This window comes from Myxocyprinus asiaticus, chromosome 41 (assembly GCF_019703515.2).
Source record: "Myxocyprinus asiaticus isolate MX2 ecotype Aquarium Trade chromosome 41, UBuf_Myxa_2, whole genome shotgun sequence".
NCBI classification, from domain to species: domain Eukaryota; kingdom Metazoa; phylum Chordata; class Actinopteri; order Cypriniformes; family Catostomidae; genus Myxocyprinus; species Myxocyprinus asiaticus.
In genome coordinates, this window is record NC_059384.1 from 16,183,193 (window position 1) to 16,202,740 (window position 19,548).

General features: G+C 37.9%; 1 protein-coding gene across 1 annotated transcript in view; it reads left to right on the top strand.

Annotated features, from left to right (window-relative positions):
• Nucleotides 1-5,200: 5,200 nt before the first annotated feature.
• Nucleotides 5,201-19,548, top strand: part of LOC127431753 (brother of CDO-like) — a 47,004-nt gene continuing 32,656 nt past the window's right edge. The window contains exon 1 of the mRNA XM_051682279.1: nucleotides 5,201-5,466. The gene's annotated coding sequence lies outside the window, so the exon portion shown is untranslated. The remainder of the gene's footprint in view (nucleotides 5,467-19,548) is intronic.

A 19,548-nucleotide genomic window follows, 5' to 3' on the forward strand; every position in this document is an offset into this window, starting at 1 on the left:
TACAAACTGTATGCATGCTAATGTTATACGGTTTGTTTTTTAAGTGCGGTTTAATCATCAGTCGTGTTCTGTAAATGTTCGGGGCAACCTATGTGTTTAAACGTGATGTGCGTAGGTGTATTAGTAAATAGTGATGTTTAAGTGAGTGTACTTGAGTAAGAGGCACAGACTGCATCTCATTCTTAGTTTTGTTACACTAAGGAAGTGACACAGCTGCTTAGGTCAGCTGTAGGCACGGTGAGCGGGGGTCATTGTCATGGCGCCCATGTTGAGAGTAACAAGGTTAGACCCTGTGGCAGAGAGACTGTTCTTGCATTCCTCCAAAGGCACACGTCCACTCACACACATGCTCAAACACACAATTAAACCATGCCGAACTGCACATACAGTTCACCTACACAAACACACACTTTTATTAGACAAAACTTCCTTACATTGCATGGCTTTGAGCAACAAGTGTGAAAAGTCTAGCCTTAGGCCATAAGAGCCCTGCAATTTTAACAGAACGTATCCTCTCTTTTTACCCCTGTAATCACAACTGCAATCATCTACATATCAATCTGTTGGTTTTTATTGTGAAGCTGTGAAGTTGATGGAGGTATTGCTGTGAGGGAGCAGTGCATCCTGGGAATGATGCATGCTGAGCCAGAGGCATTCTGGGAGGCAGGTCCCCTGCAGGCTTGGCCTCTGAGACAGCAGCATGGTTAATAGCCCTTTCATGGCTGAGCCACAAAGGCTTTTGTCTGTGCCTAATTCAGCCTATGGTGCATAGAGCAGGGAGGGAAAGTGGCACCCAGGGTCTTGAGTTTTCGTCGCATCTCTCTCTCTGTCTCTGGGTTGAAGGAATAAGGGTACAACTTTGACAGGTCTTGAAAAAATTGACATACCACAGCCATGTTAATATTGCCATTGTACTGGCACTTAACCTTAATTCTAATATTTATTTTTATTTTTTATAAACATTACATATCACTAATAAATAAATTAGGATTTGCATAAACAGCAGCAAGCATGCAACAGTGCCTACTTTTTCAGCTGCCCTAGTTCCAGATGTGTTTCTGGTAACACTTTACAATAAGTAAGTTAACATTAGTAAACAACATTAGTTAACATGAACTAACAATGAACAACACTTTTACAGCATTTATTAATCTTAGTTAATGTTAATTCCAACATATAGTAATACATTTTTTTTAAATAAAAAGTTGTATATGTTTACATTAGTTAATGTAATATGAAGGTATATGAACTAACAATGAACAATTTTATTTGTATTATCTAGCATTTACAAAGATGAATAAATGCTGTAAAAAATATATTGTTCATTGTTAGTTCATGATACATGAACTAATGTTAACAAATGGAACCTTATTGTAAAGGCTGCTGTATTTTTCCCCATTAATTTTTCCATAGTGATTTTATAAATTCTTCATAAAAGAGTTCTAGGCCATGAACCAAACCAACCAGCTCTGATGTTAATCCCAACATTACAAACTTTGATTTAAAACAAAAAAGTATTTGAATAAACTACAATCCCATGAAACATTGTGAAAGACATAATCAAATTAAAAACTATGGTAAACATAAAACTATTCATTTTAAAGTTGTAGATTTTAACTATAGATACAATATATTTTTAATTTTATTGCAAAATATTCAGATATATATAAATATATAAGTAGTTTGAGAGTGATAGGGAGACCAATTCGATTTTGTCATTCACAGTGCATCATGGAAGTGGGTGGTCACTGATGGGCTCTTTTGCCGTGGTTTGTTTGTCACTATTCTCTGATTGGTGGATTTTTCTCTGCAGTATCAGAAAATGATGAAATTCCCCTATTTAACACAATTTTACTTCTAGACTCAGACTGTTGTGCTCTATTGCACAGTTTTCTGGAATTCCTGATTCTGATTCTGGTTAATCGTGACATTCTGTGATAAAATATTTTTATATAATGACAGCTAAAATGTATAATTGACCGTTGTCCCAGGCAACTGATGTCCTCCGATGTCTCTTTCTTATCCCATAATAAAATTATATGAAATTAATATTTCATGTCAATTTTTTAATTTCTTTGGAAAGTAGCTGACTAATAAGTTAGATGATCTACATTCAGCCGATGCTTGTACAACTCACAAGATAAACCTTTACAGATTTATCAGGACACTGACACGTAGTGTACATTATCACTTACATATATATACCCCCATACACATTTGTTTATAACTATCAGCATGTACCTCACAGGTCACGAAAACATTAAGGAGCCTAGTGCACCACACATTGTAAACATAGATTACCTGTAACTAGCATTGAGACACAGAGCAGTTGCACTCCAGTTTTGTAATGGTTTTTCTTTTGCATAAACAACCTTAGACCACGGATGCACCCACATATATTTACACTGCAACTGTGCCAAATGAAGCTGCACATGTTGAACATGACCCATACATTTCTGTAAAACATATACACTTCTAAACATCCGCAACTCCAGCGTCAGACAGCCAACTCGTATACATCATGTTACACCTATAAACTCCACAAAAACCACAAAAAAACAGCCACAACCATCCCTTATTATTGCTGCCTCTCATTATTTGTGTAAATACAGCAATCTAATTACACGTTATCAAAGTCTGCATATAACATCTGTAATCTTCTATTTTAGGTTAACCAAGACAAACCGAATTAGCAATACATCTAACAACAAATTCTGTACTGATTACAGTAATGCCTCGCTCAAAATGCTTGAAATCAGTCTGCTTTAGCTCATTGTCTTTTGTTGTGGTTTTAATGGATAAACACCTGTACAGAACACTGGGCTCCACTCAGTTGTCTAAACTTAACTTAAACATGCATATTTTCAAACTTAATATCTCAAGATTGCCTGGGTCTTGGTTCTTTATAATAAAATGTTTCATAAGTTTAACATGTTTAAATAATCTCTGAGAGTGGTAAGGGTACACAGATTTGGCTAGGTGTCTGTAAAGGAGGGGCTCGACCATGAGACTCGACTCAAGTCCCTTCTGAACTAATCAAATCATGGAAGTATGATAAAGATATTAGAAACAAAGATGGAGTTGTGGTGGTGGAGGGATGCCGGAAGAATTGTCACAGGAGTGAGGTCAGCAGCCACTTTTATCCCTGAATGTTTGTTATAAAATATTTTATGAATGTATTGGTAATTAATAGCTTAGACCCACCTGCATACTAGTCAAGACTGATGACATGACTAGAACAATGAATAGTATTGAGGTTACTCTAATTACTGCTGCAATTACAGCATGTGTGCATGCCTGCTCAGTGTGTGTGTAAAAGTCTGATTGTTGGTGTGTCAACTGCAGCTGTGTCCACATGGGCAGAGAGCCTGCAAAGCTAATAAGCATGGAAGTCTAATTTATCCTCTGCTATAACATCAGCTCTCATGCCAAGCAAACCAAAAAGAAAAACATGTGGCTCTGACACTGGCATGCAAATACCAGGCAAGACCAACCACACACATCGCCATAGAACAGACTCAGGCACGTTAACTTTCACCTGAGGAACCATAGGTGACATGAAAACACGAGCAACTGGGAGCTTTCCATGGTGAAATAACCATTCAGGTAAGTGGTGGGAGGTCTTTAGGTGCCATTCACAACCAAACGGGCCTGTAATCGTATGATGTCTGCCACAATGGTTGGTTATTAATGAAGCCGGTGTCTCTGAGAGGCTCCACTCTCTTGTGGTTGACATATAATGACCCCGCTTCCCCAGTATGCATACTTAAAGTGATAGTTCACCCAAAAATTCTCCCATCATTTACTCACCCTCATGCCGTCCCAGATGTGGATGACTTTCTTTCTTCTGCTGAACACAAATTAAGATTTTTAGAAGAATAACTCAGCTTTGTAGGTCCATAGTAAAATGCAAGTGAATGGTGGCCAGAACTTTTAATCTCCAAAAGCACATAAAGGCAGCATTAAAGTAATCCATAAGACTCCAGTGGTTTAATCCATGTCTTCTGAAGTGATATGAAAGGTGTGGTTGAGAAACAGATCAATATTTAAGTCTTTTTTTTTTTTTACTATATATCTCCACTTTCACTTTCACATTCTTCCATTTTTAGTGATTTGCATTTTTCGTGCATATTGCCACCTACTGGGAAGGGAGAATTTATAGTAAAAAAAGACTTAAATATTGATCTGTTTCTCACCCACGCCTATCATAAAGCTTCTAAAAATATAGATTTAACCACTTGAGTCTTATAGATTACTTTTATGCTGCCATTATGTGCTTTTTAGAGCTTCAAAATTGTGGTACCATTCACTTGTATTGTATGGACCTACAGAGCTGAAATGTTCTTCTAAAAATCTTTGTTTGTGTTCAGCAGAAGAAAGAAAGTCATTCACATCTGGGATGGCATGAGGGTGAGTAAATGATGAAAGAATTACAATTTCTGGGTGAACTATCCCTTTAACAACTATATACAACGGTATGCCAAAAGCAGTATGTCAGATCAGTAGTATGTCCGAATCCTCAGTGTTCATAAAACAGTATTCAATAAATACCCGGATGAATTACTACATCAGCCCAGAGATTCTGAAGTGCACATCCACTGGACACTTTAATCTCCCATAATGCCACGGTAGCTGAGCCACCAGATTTAAAACTTTAAGTGCGAGGTAAAATTAAAATTAAAAATTAAAAAAAGGAAATAATTTTGTTACTTGCCGGATGAAGTTCGATAATGTATTCATACTAGGCCCTACTCACCTGCATACTGTACTTTTTTAAGGGCCGAGACATACGTTCTTCATCAAATGCAAATACTCTGACAGTACACGAATTCGCACGCAGCTTGTCTGAAGAGTCCCGCACAACACACCACAGCTGCGCCTGCGGGACTGTGCGCTTCAGTAGACTGGGGTCAATGCAAACTCTGTCGGGACGAACGCATACCAAATCAGGGAGAACAGAAAAGGCAGAAGGAAGGGGGAGGGGGCTTCTTATCCTTGTGCACATAACTTTTGGGAACATTTCTTTAAAGAACCAAAGCGCGCGAGTTACGCACGCAAGATAACGCACGTTCTCATCACGCAAGTCTACGAACGTTCCACTCAAACTTCAAATCGTATGTCTTTAGGCGAGACAAGCGTGAACTGAGCTGAAATTTGGGAAGGAATATTTATTGTTCAGATCCCTCCTCCTTGGGAAAGTGGGAGGACCCGAAAAGTTATTCGCAAAAGGGAGAATTGTTCCAGGACTCAGTCATCCAAAAACGTCCTTTCAATGTGAGAAGTTGGGGAGCCGAAGAAAATGTCGTTGCTGTTGCGGTAGTAAATTACTAAAGCGGTAGTGGCTTAGAGGGAAAAAGGTATAGAAGAATTGCGATTTTTGGGGGGACTGAACGGGAAAAAAACTTGGTGGAAAAAGTCGAGCCCGAAAAAGTGGTGGATTCAACTCCAGTCTACTGCACGTTTCTGGTGAGTCTTTTTCTCCTCCCCCAAAACATCTCTTGTTTTGAGAAACCCCACCATGCTATTCCAATAGCTTACTCGAGTTTCATTCACTTTCTTGATTTTTTGCTGCATATATTTGTACTTTTACGATTATATACTAAATAGAATTGCATGTTGTTCATCTTTGGAATGATCGTTATTTATATATCCAGTAAAAATGATGCGGGTGTTAGCTAATGGCTATTTTGTTTTCGTCGCCCGCAAAACAGATACTTGTTGCTGTATATTATTGACAGTCAGATGATAGATTTACTGTTTTCCCCCCTCCCGCGCAATCAGTACAGTGACCAAATCGGGCGTATTTGTAACCGTATATAATTGAAAGTAATTTACTTGCGCTTTCGCTAAGGAGTGATGCTCATCCATTTGTCATCCCTAATGCTAATCAAACGCGAGAATTAAACTAGGCTGTATCTTAATGATGTTATTGTATGCTCACATTGATGTAGTTTTAGTGTAGTGCCAGTAAATTCATTGTGAGGTCTGAGAGCATCTCTATGTAGATGAAAAGTTTTGGGAAAGTTTTAAAGGCCTCGTTCCGCTGTGCTCGACAACAAAACACATTTTAATATTTGAAATTTTGCATATCTTATATTATGAAGTATGCGGGTTTCCCACATTAAAACACTGATGAAAATTGTATCAGCCTGTAATAATAGGATATCAAGAAACTTGGCCCAAAATGTCTAAGGTAACACTTTACAATAGGTTCCATTAGTTAATGCATTAGGTATAGTATATATTCATCTTTGTTAATGTTAGTTAATTAAAAATACAATTGTTCTTTGTTAGTTCATTGTGCATTAGTGTTAACATATAAAACTTTTGATTTAAACAATGTGTTACTATATGTTGTAATTAACATGAACTAAGATTAATAAATGCTGTAAAAGTATTGTTCATTGTTAGTTCATGTTAATTAAACCTTATTGTAAAGTGTTACCCAAATATTATATACTCTTAAATCTCCCTTTTTTCTCTCAGATCTGTATAGCTGTTAAAAGGTCAAAAGATGCAATTTTAGAGTATTAACTTTAATGTGTGGAGAAATCTAACATTACCAATAAAATCAGAAAATAATCAATATTTTCTCACAAATAATATTAAAGTACAGTTTTATCTACAGATATTACGTAAACATAATACCTAGCTACATGTGTACACCTTTCCTGCATGGAAATGTTCCTACAGCCAGTCAATGCCATTATGGAGTATCAACACAACAATGTTTCAAACTGGGAAATGTAGTTAATCAGAATCCCAAAACTCCAGAGCCCAGGTGCTGTTTTTGTTCTTTGGATTAGTCTCGGGTCACACTATCTCCAGTAATGAAAACAGGCCAACTGGGAATAAATTGAGAAATGCTGCCTGGCCTTGCAATTGTTTTAAACTATCTGATAGATTCTTGGGAGCCAGATAGCTACACTCGTATGCCAAGAATTCAATTTGAGGAAAAACCGTGGTAGCTGGGTTTTTGCTAAAGATGATTGGTGGTCGGGTGGATCAGAGTTGTTCCATAATTGATTCCAGTCTGATTATCTTGTTGGCTTTCATAATGCTCTGACCTTATTTGGGTAAAATTTTGGGAAGGCCTATTAGCTGTGCACAGATGGATGCACAGATTTTAGATGACATGCCCTCACTGCTCCACATTCTTTCAGTGTAACAAGTATCCCATAGCTGAGCCAAAGGGGCCTACCTGGGGATTTGGAGAAGTTGATAACAGCATATTAGATGGGAGAGATGAGGGCATCGAGTTTCATTGTGGCAGAGAAGCTGGGGATGTGACATATGTCTTTAAAGGCTCTTGTTTTGTTGACATCACATCAAGTCTATGGGAATCTGATGAATGTGCTAGATTTTTGTAATTGACTCAATATAAAAGTGTGCCATCATTTGTCTTTGCAAACATATAGATGTGATTTTTATGTATGGACTTATTTCATATGTGTTTTAGAGGACCTCCAAATGAGAGATGATTACTGGTTCTGGAGGTTTTTGAAAAGACTTATTGTTTTCTTTAAGGGTGTAACTTTTCTGTTAATTTTCAAAAGAAGACTGGGTAATAAAAAAAAAAACTCCTCCGGGTTGGCTTTCTTGTCTATTATAACGGGTATGTTCATGCAGACATAATAGCTTGGAGGCAACAATCTGTGGGTTTGTGTAAGAGATGTTCTCCAATCAGGATTATCTTCTCCTAGTGGAATGCACAGCTTGTCTGTCTGCTATTTCCAAATGCATAAGCCCTGGTTACTCTGAATTATCCGAAGCTCAAAAGTATGGCAGCTGTCAAGAGGCAATTTTTAGCCTGCAGTGAGAAATAACTGCCTCTAAAGTATAAAGTCCCTGTTAGGGCTGCACCTGGCCGAGGTAATTTAGTTTCAGACCTTTCTCCATTGCATTAGACACATGATTACACCTGGACACCCAGGTGGCCAATTGGCTTTTTCCCTTTCACATTAGAAGCACAGTGGATTTACAGCTTGGGATCTTGTGCTGCTCTTGTTGAAAAAACTAGAGCCTTTTTCTGGAAAAAAAAAACCCTTCAATGGATTGAAGAAAAGAAAAAAAAAAGTTGTTGTTCCAAAATCCATACTTGTATGACTTCTTTCTTCTGTTGAACAGAAAAGGAGGTTTAGACTGAATGTTAAAGACTTTCTTTTGATTTTTGAGTAAACTAACCCTTTAATCATTGACAATATTACACTTGTGAAGAACTTTCTGAAACTCTTCTGTAAATTTGCTCCCATTTATAGTCTGTCAGAATTAGATGCTAATGTTTTACCTTGTCACTTCACTAAGTTGTTTAATGAATTGTTAGTGCAGTATTATCGTTTGTCAAGCTCTTGTAAGACCAGGTTGTCTTTGACATCAATAAAAAAAATGCACACACATAGCAGTACATTGCTATATGTGGAAGTGTGCCTTTTTCAAGGGAGTGAGATCATTGATAAACTCCAGACTCTGGTAAGTAAGTAGCGACTGTTTGCAGACAAACAGCTCAGTGTGTGTAAAGCAGATATTTGTACAAAGATTAAAGACCGTTGACAAGCCTAAAGTAATGGAGACACTCTGAGAGACCATTCACACTCTCTCGATAACTCATCTTCAGAGAGCTGTTATGTCTAAATATATATCGTGGTGACGATATAAAGTGACAATTAATAGAGATTTTTTTATATTGTGTATATTGCGATATGTAAATATCCACGTGTGTGGCGTGAGAGTATCTATCAGTGGGCAGGGCTTCACGTGAGACTGAGAGAAGTGAGGAAACATGAAGAAAGACATCTCCACAGAACACACAGATAGGGATGACTCCCAAGTAAAAAACAAAATGAAGAAGAGCTTGTTATTAAAATGGGAGCAACATCTGTGGTTTGGGTTCATAAAAGCCTGATGATAATCACTCTTGGTAATACAAGCTGTTTTACAAACTCAAAATTAAGCACGCAAAAAGAATATGTTGAAAGACAAAAGATGCACTCTGCATTAATTCTGTCAAAAACTTTTTTGCAAGAAGTGTTTATATTTATTTGATTTTTATTTTCTGCAAGAAGTGTTTAGTTTCGTTGGATATTTTTTTAACTTAATTATTTTCTTTGATGCATTGCTTTCAGAAGATCTTGTGTTTATTTTTAGTGCAATTTAGCATTATGGTAAGGTTGATTTAAAAATTTAGTGGGTTTTTTATTTTTTACTTTGACTATGTTTGTCTAGTTTCAAATAAATTGAAAAATATGCAGTACAAGAAAAAGTAGGTTTCTTATTCAATGTAGTATTTTATTCAATGACTGGATTATCCAAAAATTGGCATTTCAATATGATTATTTAAAGGGGTACTCAATAATTTTTTCCTCATTAAAAAGTTTTATTCCTAAAGAAATTAATAGTCATTTTTATTTTTATCCCCTTTTCTCCCAATTTGGAATGCCTAATTCCCACTACTTAGTAGGTCCTCTTGGTGGCGCGGTTACTCACCTCAATCCAGGTGGCCGAGGACAAGTCTCAGTTGCCTCCGCTTCTGAGACAGTCAATCCGTGCATCTTATCACGTGGCTCGTTGTGCATGACATCGCAGAGACTCCGCATGTGGAGGGTCATGCTACCCTCCGCGATCCACGCACAATTTACCACGTGTCCCATTGAGAGTGAGAACCACTAATCGTAACCACTAGGAGGTTACCCCATGTGACTTTACCCTCCCTAGCAACCGGACCAATTTGGTTGCTTAGGAGACCTGGCTGAAGTCACTCAGCACACCCTGGATTCGAACTCGTGACTCCAGGGGTGGTAGTCAGCATCAATACTCGCTGAGCTACCCAGGCCCGCAATGAATAGTAATTTTGAAACAAATGAATAAAATCATGAGCATTTACATGAGATAAAGACTACAGACATTTAATTATCCTTATAAAAGCTGTTTTATTCTAAATGGAGAGGATCCCCTCATGGGGTCTGCCATGTTATGATCACATGACCAGCCAACTACCACTCTCTTAATCACAGTAACCGCCCTGTTGTTACACACTTTCAATCAGGGATTTCAGCGCTTAGCCTTTTTTAAAGAATACTTTGACCGTGAGGAAATAAGAAGACTGCTTTGTGATAGACGATGCGCACAGATGAGGACTGTCCATGTCTCGAGAAAATCGGGGCCTCATACGAATAGTCCGCCCAGACTGTGCTGATAATGAAATTTGTGTCACGCATACTGTGTGCGTTCCGATCAGCAACATGGACAACCGAAGTATACTTTGGCCTTAAAGGTGAAGTGTAGCGTACTATTTTTAGATGTTAAAATGCTTGATCCTACGCAGCTTAATATGCATAGTCAGCTATAAGTAAGCCATTTGTAGGTTGATTCCCCTATCAAAACATTACTCTGTTTGTTTGAACATCCAGACTAGCTCGACATTGCAACATTGGCTCAAACAAACTTCCTGCGGACGGAAGTTTTTCTGACCAATGGGGGAGTGTTCAGGGAAGCCTGTTTGAAAACAGGTGGTGACGCTAGTAGTGCAGAAATTACACATCTTTTTTGAGATGCATTATATGCAAAAATAGCAACAAAAAAGATCAGTGCGATCATTTTGTTTAAACACATTTGCTTCAGCACATCAGTATGTATTGTAACAGGAGCGGATGATGTTTCCCTCTTGGTATTACAATCTTCATGTCTTTTTGACACTATGACACATCCAAAGCCAAGGGCTACTGTATTGTTTGGCTGTGCTTAGGGTTTGTGTATTATGTGGTTAGTGTTGCTTTTGATGTGTCTATAAACTGTGTGGTCATGGATGCTGCAGGTGTTTACAGTTGACAAGAGCTTCCCTGCCAAAGCCAAACCTATGACTCTGAAAGACCTAGTCATTAGACTTTAACCTTCCTAAACCTGCTGTTTCAAAAAAAAAAAAAAAAAAAAGAGATGCGTATCAGAACTAAACGTCCTCTTTTGTTTGCTTTTCGACCGTTTTGTTTCAGTTTGTTGTGTTAGTGTTGTTTACAAACATTTTCTGAGGCAACAGAGCATTATTACATATAAGTGCTTTATAAACAGTTTATACACGTTTTATTACTATTGAATTATATATTTTAATTTCCCTCCCTTTCTGGCGGTGCTTTTCCCGATCATTGAAGCAATGGAATCTTGTTGGCAAGCACGCAGGCAGTCTAAGCTCACTGAGTTCATGTTGAATAATGTGGAGAAATTGCTTTAGATTTATAATTGGTTCCATTCACTATGATGGAAAAGCTGCCAGAGCAGCAGGGGCACCTCCACCCTCTCCATTTTTTGCCATCAAACCGCTGCTCTGCACAGCTTTATGCACAGTGTATTTTGTGTGGTTTGACAAGAAAATTTATTCTATATTAATGTCCATTCTGTATGTTTGAATGATCCTTACTGTTGTAGAATGACTCTCCGTGTGAGTGTGTGTGTGTGTGTGTGCGCGTGTTTAGACATAAATTGAATAATTAAATTTTAAATTGAAGAGTGTTCCAGAGCATTTGATTTCCTTTTTAAAGTTTTTATGATTTGAAACATTCTGTAATTCTGTGTGTAGGAGTGTGTAGAGTGTGATTTGTATCTAGGAATACTGTAGCTCAGTTGGCACTGGTAACGCTAAGGACTCTTAAGTTGTATTCCCAGGGAACACACAAACTGAAAATATTGCTTAGGATAAAAAAATGTCTGCCAAATGCATAAATAAAAAATACTTAAATATAAATCTGTATTATAGCTGTTGATTCCGAAAGTGGATTTGTTAGAGCAGCTTTTGAGTTCTTGTAAAAATATTAGGGCATTAAAACATGATCACTCTCAGAGGAAGAGAAACTGTGAACACACACCTCACATTTCACATATTTTTGCATTTATTCCAGACCTGCTGAAGTTTAAAAAAATTGTATGATACTTCTTGTGCTGTATATTTTTCCTCACGTCAGTATTACCACAATCATTAACTTTAGACTTTTTTAATGCAGTAGCCTAAATATTTCAGAGACAAATATTTTCCAATTCAGAGTGTATGTGCACTAGTGATGTGCCAGGGTGGTCAACTAATCGACTAGTCATCTAACAACTGACTAGTCGATTAGTGGGGTGGACCACAAACATTAATCTAGATGCATTTCTCAAATTAATTAAGAGATGCAACTTCTTAACAGTGAATAACAGTCAGAACAGTAAAACCCTCTGCAAGAAGTTTCATCTATTTAATGCTTTAGGTTTAGTCTTTTTATGCGCTATTGTTACAGCTAGGGCTAAAACGATTAGTCGACAAATTGTCGGAAAAATTTTTCGTTATCGAATAGTCGTTTGACATGAGATCACATTAAAATCTAAAGATGATGCGCAAGAACAGCACTGCAGATCGCGCCTGACTGAGGAGAGGAAGAATTACACAGCTTACAGTCCAGATGCACTCTAAACTTCCCAAACAGCTTCAGGTGATGAAGATCGCAAAGTATGAGGGAATTATACAAAAATACCAAATAAGTAAGAACAGAAGCACTCTTGTTGTGAAATAAGCAGAGCTGGAGCTCTTTAAAGGAAACACTTTAAAGTGTTACATCTTAAATGCAGTTATATTTAATGCGTTATAGCTTTATTAAAGTTCAATTAATTCGGAAGCACATCAATTAAATAACTACAAACTCCGAAACTGCCATTTCTCTGTGCGGTTAGTGCCTCTTATATGAGTTGTGCGAATGTCCCAATCTAAGGGGGAGAGATTGAAACTGCACCCGGCTGATGCACACTCTGTCTCTAACGTGATGGCTCGCAACATATTGAATCATAATATATGTGTCGCTGTGCATTTCTTATCGTAATTTTTTTTTTATTAATACGAGAGTTTTTTTTTTTTTGTGAGTTAAAGATGGATTGAAGTGAACAGAAAGGTGATAGAGGGTAGTCTTCACCCATTATACACTGCAACAAAATACGTTTTTGATTTGTTTTTGTTTTGGCTTGTTTTAACTCCTTTAAAACAACGTACATTATCTTCAGCAGCTATACTGCAGAAGAAAAAATTGTTATTTGAGAATGTTGAAAATAATATTAAAATCTAAAATATGTTGCTTCTCAAGTAAATGTATCTTGTTTTAAGGATTTTAGACAATTTTAAATGGAAAACAAGACAAAAACACTTGATAACAATAGGATTTTTTGCAGTGAATTTCTTTACTGAATTCAATTCAATAAAAAGTATTTTTTTCCCCTTTTATTCAGTGAATGTCATTTAGAGGTTTTTTTAAAAGGATGATTTTGTCCTCTATTGTTAGTAAGCACGTTTAATACAACCTTTTAAGTCGGGGCACAAGCTGAATAATTGGTTAAGAACTAATGGATAAATGTTGCAATAATCGCCAAATAGTTGAATAATCGTTCTAATAATTGTTAGATTAATCGATTATCAAAATAATCGTTAGTTGCAGCCCTAGTTACAGCAAAGTGCCGCATCAACAATACATTTCAAGATGATCATTGTCAGACATGAAATCCTCTGCTGTGAGTAATATTTCTGTATTTGTAATGTGTTTGTCTAGAGATTAAAGTCTTTTGCTGATTCTATCTGACACTCTTAAAGAAATATTTGTAGTACAAAAGGTTTAAACTGCTTGAGGTAGTGAACTATATATGAACCCGCAATATTATCTAGCAGTTCTGCGCTTTTGAATGTGCTGCGAGGATCGCCCTGTAGAACTCCAGTTACATTGAAGCACGTCGTTCTGTGTTCAGGATGTGCATAAGCGGGTTTGTGCTGCTCTGTATTGGAGCCTTTCTTATTTCTTACTTTTCTTACTTTGATAGTTTTGTGAAATAAGATGTTATAGTTATTTAGCCTATTTATCTGTTGAATATCCTCTAGTCACCATGCTGAAGTGCTGCATTTAGCATCCGTATATGCCTCTAAAAGGTGTCTGATCGGGGTCATGTGAACATGACGAAGCCCAATTATACATTATTATCCTTTACACTAGGGATGCACCGATACCACTTTTTCTCTTCCGATTCCAATATCTGAAATCTCAGCATCCTCCGGTCCGATACCAGTGTTGTTTTTTTCATAATCAGTTTAGGATATCTATACCTCACTGAGTGATGCTAATTATATGTAAAGAAATACAAACCTTTAACTACACATTGTTTCAATATAAATGTACAAACTATTAAGAAAGATTTATTGTTAACTAGTCTACTGGATAATGCTGCAGCAATATTAGCAGTAATTCCGGTCTAAGTGTTCAGTAGAAAAGAAGGCGTTTTTTTTTTTTTTTTTTGCAAAAAACATTCAACTTGTATCTGGACTTTAAAGGATTCAGATCTCTTTTTTTGTTCAATTTAGTTATGTTTAGATATGTTCACTTTTCATTCACAGTTATTTTTTGGAAGCCATTAAACTTAAATATTGTTATAATTTGTAAACGTAATAGTTGTAATACATTACTATTATTGACTTTTAGAATTTAAAATACAACAGTAATATATTTCAGTAGTGCACCTTTAACTTTAAAACCCTCTGGCTTTTATTTTGACATTCTGAACTCTCTAGGAAGTCCTGTATGTGTCTGTTTGTAGGCAAGTTCACAGTAGTTTAATTCGCTTCTTATTCAGATTCTAGTAAAATGCACCTCCGGCACCGGTCTAAATGCATATTATAAGTGAACCGAACTATTGAGCATCTACATCTGAGATGTTGTTCGTGAGTAGCACTCAAATGTTGCGCAACGCTTGAAGGCTAAAAATAGTCGCAAGTGTGTGTGTCAACAGCGCCATTCAATAACGTGCTGGTGCTGCACGTGCATATTATATATTTACTTATTAAACACAGCCTTTTGTGATTCACAGAGCTATCGCACGTCTTCAAGTGGCTTTGAATAAAATGCACGAGTCATATTAACTACTTCAATGGTGTTTTTATGGTTCTTTTATGTCATTTTTGGAGCTTGACCGATACCGGATCCATCTAAAAACGTCAGTATCGGAGCCGATACCGATCCAGGTATTGGATCGGTGCATCCCTACTTTACACCGATTAGTCGACTAGTCCTGAAAACAATCGCCCGGCTAGTCGATTATGAAAAGTGGTAGCCCAATTACTGAATGCATGACTTGACAATATTTTCCTAATAAGCATCACCAGTGCTGTTTTGAAATTGAAACTGGACCTCTCATAATACGTGCCTTGGTAGGGAGCAGCTTGAAAATAGAGTCAGTCTAATCCTAACTGACAGTTCCCATCGCCTGGCCAAATGGAGGCATGCGGTCATATGATCATCCTGCTCAAACTGCCCAAACTCAATAATTAGCATGCACTAGTTAATGCTGCCTTGTTATATGAATTATGCAAATATCGGTGTGCTTAATTGATTTGAGCCTCTGGATTTGGCTCAGTCTTTTGCTTGTTAATCCACTGAGTGGGTCTCATTATTGTGTTTTTGGACAGGGGTGGATGTTGCTCATTAATACACTGAAGGGTATGGTGATGGCGGGGGTGTTGGGCTTATTAGTGCTGCTTTTGATGTTTAATGTTCCTGCATTCAATAATGTTTCGTATATCTTTTAAGTTTAGTGTATTGTGATTCAAAACTGATATTGTAACCTTCTTCTCACTTGTTTCTCATTCATCTTCATTCACCTTTGGTGTTTTGCTCAACAAGTGCTTAACTTCCTGCTTTTCATATAGCCAAAGAAGTAGCATAGAGCATCGGCATATCAGGAGCTAGGTTTCCATCCAAATGTTTTTTTAAGCCCACCGTTTCATGATGGAGCTGCTAAATGACTGAATGAGAGTTGTATTTGCGGTATTGGAGCAATTATATAACGATTTACTTAATGTTGCCAGGAGATGCCACAGAATGAGTGTAGTATCTCATATAATGAGGGCTGAAATGGCTGCTACACAGCCAGCCTCTGTATACCTGGGGGCGCCCGTGCTTAAAACTGTTGTGGTGGATTGTGAGGACCCACTTTAATGACTTGCTATGGGTTAAACACTTCCAGATGTCAAGGGCTATGTTTGAAGAATTGTGTGCCAAGGTCGACCTATCTTTGGGCCAGTCACATCCAACTATCGCACACCCGTAACACATGTATAAATAGTCAAAACATGTCATTTGAGAATAAACTGTTTCCATCACTTTAATGCGCATTTTGAGTTGTACGAAACTTTAGAAAATCCACCTCTGCATAGCACATATACTTTTAAGCGAATTTTGAGAGTTTATACGCTTATCAAGTGTTTCCATCCAGGTTTTCTTAAGGACAAATTTTTAATTTGCATAAAGTTGGATGGAAACCCAGTAAGTTTCAGTAATAAAAAAACGTGTCAGGGAATAGCTTACCATGGTTCCAGCATGTTTGTCATTTTACAAAAACCCTTGCAGTCTAGCTTTACAGAGGACATTCCTACAAATGCAACAAGTTTGAGACTTATATTCGAGTTTGCATTTTGCTTGAATAGAAATTGAGTGTTCGTTGAATAATTGAGTGCTTAATATTCTCACACACTTGCTCTGAGAGGTGGTCAATCTTTTTCCCCCCAAAAAATCTGAAAAATGTATCTAAAAATAATTATTCTTTTGGTGTTATAATATCAATACAGTATCCTGAGGTTAAATATCGTGATACTTTAAAATGTGAAACCTATTGTCAAAAATATAATACATTTTGTCTGCTTCGGCCAAATGACCAACATACTTCAACCATCCACCATCTCAATTCCCACTCGTGCCTGGTCACTAACCAGTTGACATCTACTCTCTAATTTGGACACCAAAAGCTCAGATCTCCCTCCACCCACCCCCGCATCTCTAACCACTTTTGGCTTACCCCCCCCACCCCCCCACAACCCAACCCAACCCAAAACCATTGAGCCACCCCCATCAGCTCTTCCTCTGGTCCTTCTGAGAAGCGTCTCTCCTTTTACAAGGGGCAGTGGGGTTATTGTCCATGCGCTGGCTCACTGCTTTACAATGACTCTTCACTCTATTAAGGTGCGTTCTGCCTGTTACCGTCGCCCGGAGCAACGGCCTCCCGCATGGCAGATATGCGCTGCGGCATTGTGGTCCATGGGCCCGCGCAGGCAGTTGAACCCGGCAGTCCTCACACTTGACACCACATGTGTTTATCTAAAGGGGGGGTATTGTGATGTTTGGGGATTTGAGGATGGGTGGGGGGGACATAAATAGGGTGAAGGGAGAGGGGCGATAAATCGATAAATATTCAGCAACTCTAGTCGTTCGAAGGAGCTAAACCCCACCTCCCTTTTCTCCTTGATCCACTCCTCCCCTCTGTGTGGAAAAGCAGATGGAATGTTAGCTGTACGAGGGAGGCCTACAGGCAGTAGAGAGCAGTTTTATCCAATTAGTAGGGTTGTCAAAATGAATTTCACACAGGCTGGAGGACAATGGTGACCAGAGTGGCCCTAGAAGAAAGGGGTCCATTTAGTGACAAAGAGGCATGATGAAGTCACTTCAATATTATGCTTTTTGTCTCTCTCTCTCTCCCTCTCTTTCTCTCTCATTCTTTATCCTTTTCTCCTGCAGAGTCTAAACGCACATGCCTTTGTACAGCCCTTATCCAGATGCTCAGATCAATGTGATCCTAGTTCTCTGAAAGGGTCATAGACTTGAAAATAATTTTTTTTTCACGTACAGTATTTTTGTCACTCCCTCTAATGCTACATTTTTACATACACATTTGTTGATGGTGAAAACAAATACATACCATTGCTAAGAAGTATGTTCTATTACTACCATTATCTTGATACAAATGTGTTGCTTCAGCAACAGTTCCAAGTGTTTGTCTCAAAGGCGATGACATGAGCTGGATTGCCCATGTGTGTTTGAATAAAAGAGTGTGTGTTTAAGGGGATAACTTTTGATGCCTAAAACAGGTGGCTTGACAGCAAAGGAAAGACTATTGCCCCCTTTTCCCAACCTATGGGACAGCTGTACTGCTCTTGTGGATTGCACGATGACACACAACACTGCTTTTGTTGGGTGTAAAGTTCTTATTTCACAAATTTTGAGACCAAGAATCTAGAGCCTGACCGATATGGGATTTTTGAGACCGATATTGATTTTAGAGGGAGAAAATTCACCGATTACCGATATTGTGGTCGATATAGTTAATTATTGAGCTAGTCTCACTTTCAGGTGAGACCACAGATTGGTGGTATTCTTTTGACTGGATTTGCTAGATCCCTAGCTTATCTTTGCTTTGCAGGTATTGCAGACAACTACATCACTTCTTTGGAGAAGTAGTCCCACACCTTACTGCCCATTTGCTGTCACTTTTCAGCCATCTGTAGAACATTTTATTTAAGCTGGGCATATTTTAAATGTAGTAATAATAGTTAATTTTAACTGATCATATATTTTACTTATAAAATATTGATTCGAAAATTAACTAGTAACTATAGCTGTTATGTAGCTGGAAAAAGTACAATATTTCCCTCTGAAATGTAGTGGAGTGGAAGTATAAAGTAATAGAAAATGCCATGGTAATACTCAAGTAAAGAACAAGTACCTCTAAATTGTACTAAAGTAAAGTTTTCTTGCTTATCAAAACATCATCAGCAATATTTCGCTGTTAATGTATAACAAAACAGTCACAAACAATAACTCATGGTTGGCTGCTGCCGAATCAAGAGAAAAAACAGCGGCAGTGGTGTTCTGCTATACAAGTTCAGGGGAACTTTCAACGGTGGAAACCCAGACTTTTAAATATTACATTTTGTAAATGCAATGACTGGAATTGTTTGGTTTAAGGGGGTACCAAACTGCGAATCCTGAACAAAACAATTTGGGGAATACATATTTACACATTAGCTTCCACTCAGCTGACAAGGTATGAAAGTAGCTACGTGGTTAGCTAGTTAGCTATACGCTCGTTGTCACAGAGAGTAAAATATGGATGTTGTTTATTTACTTTGCAGCATTGCGTCTCACCAACTAGGTAACAACGTAGCGTGTAATCAACACTCAACAGACTCAATCCACCACCGATTCTCTGATGCTTACCTTTCAATCTGCCACGTTACTGACTGCACTGACAAACTATATCTGGCTTTCATGGCAAACAGATGTGATAAACATGAGTGACATGGTTGTCAGGGACAGGGTTAACGTTATATTAGTTATACTGAAAAGGCAAAATGATGGGGTCATTGTTTATTAACTTTCCAGTATGCATTTCACAAACTATTTAGCAACTTACCGTGAAGATACTGCTTAACTCCGCAGCGCTTAACTCCGCACTGTCAGCAGAGCCACCATCAGCAGAGCCACCGTCAGCAGAACCACTGTCAAGTGAACCACCGTCAGCAGAACCACCGTCAGCTCAGCTCTGTAAACAATGGAGTTGGAGCGCGCTCTGCTGGACAAACTACGTTATGACACCAAATCTAAATCACCCCAAGCATTGTTTTCTGCATTATATGTTCTGAAAAAAAGTTTTCATATCTGCGCATATTGGAAACATATACAGTTGTGCTCAAAAGTTTGCATACCCTGGCAGAATTTGTGAAATTTTGGC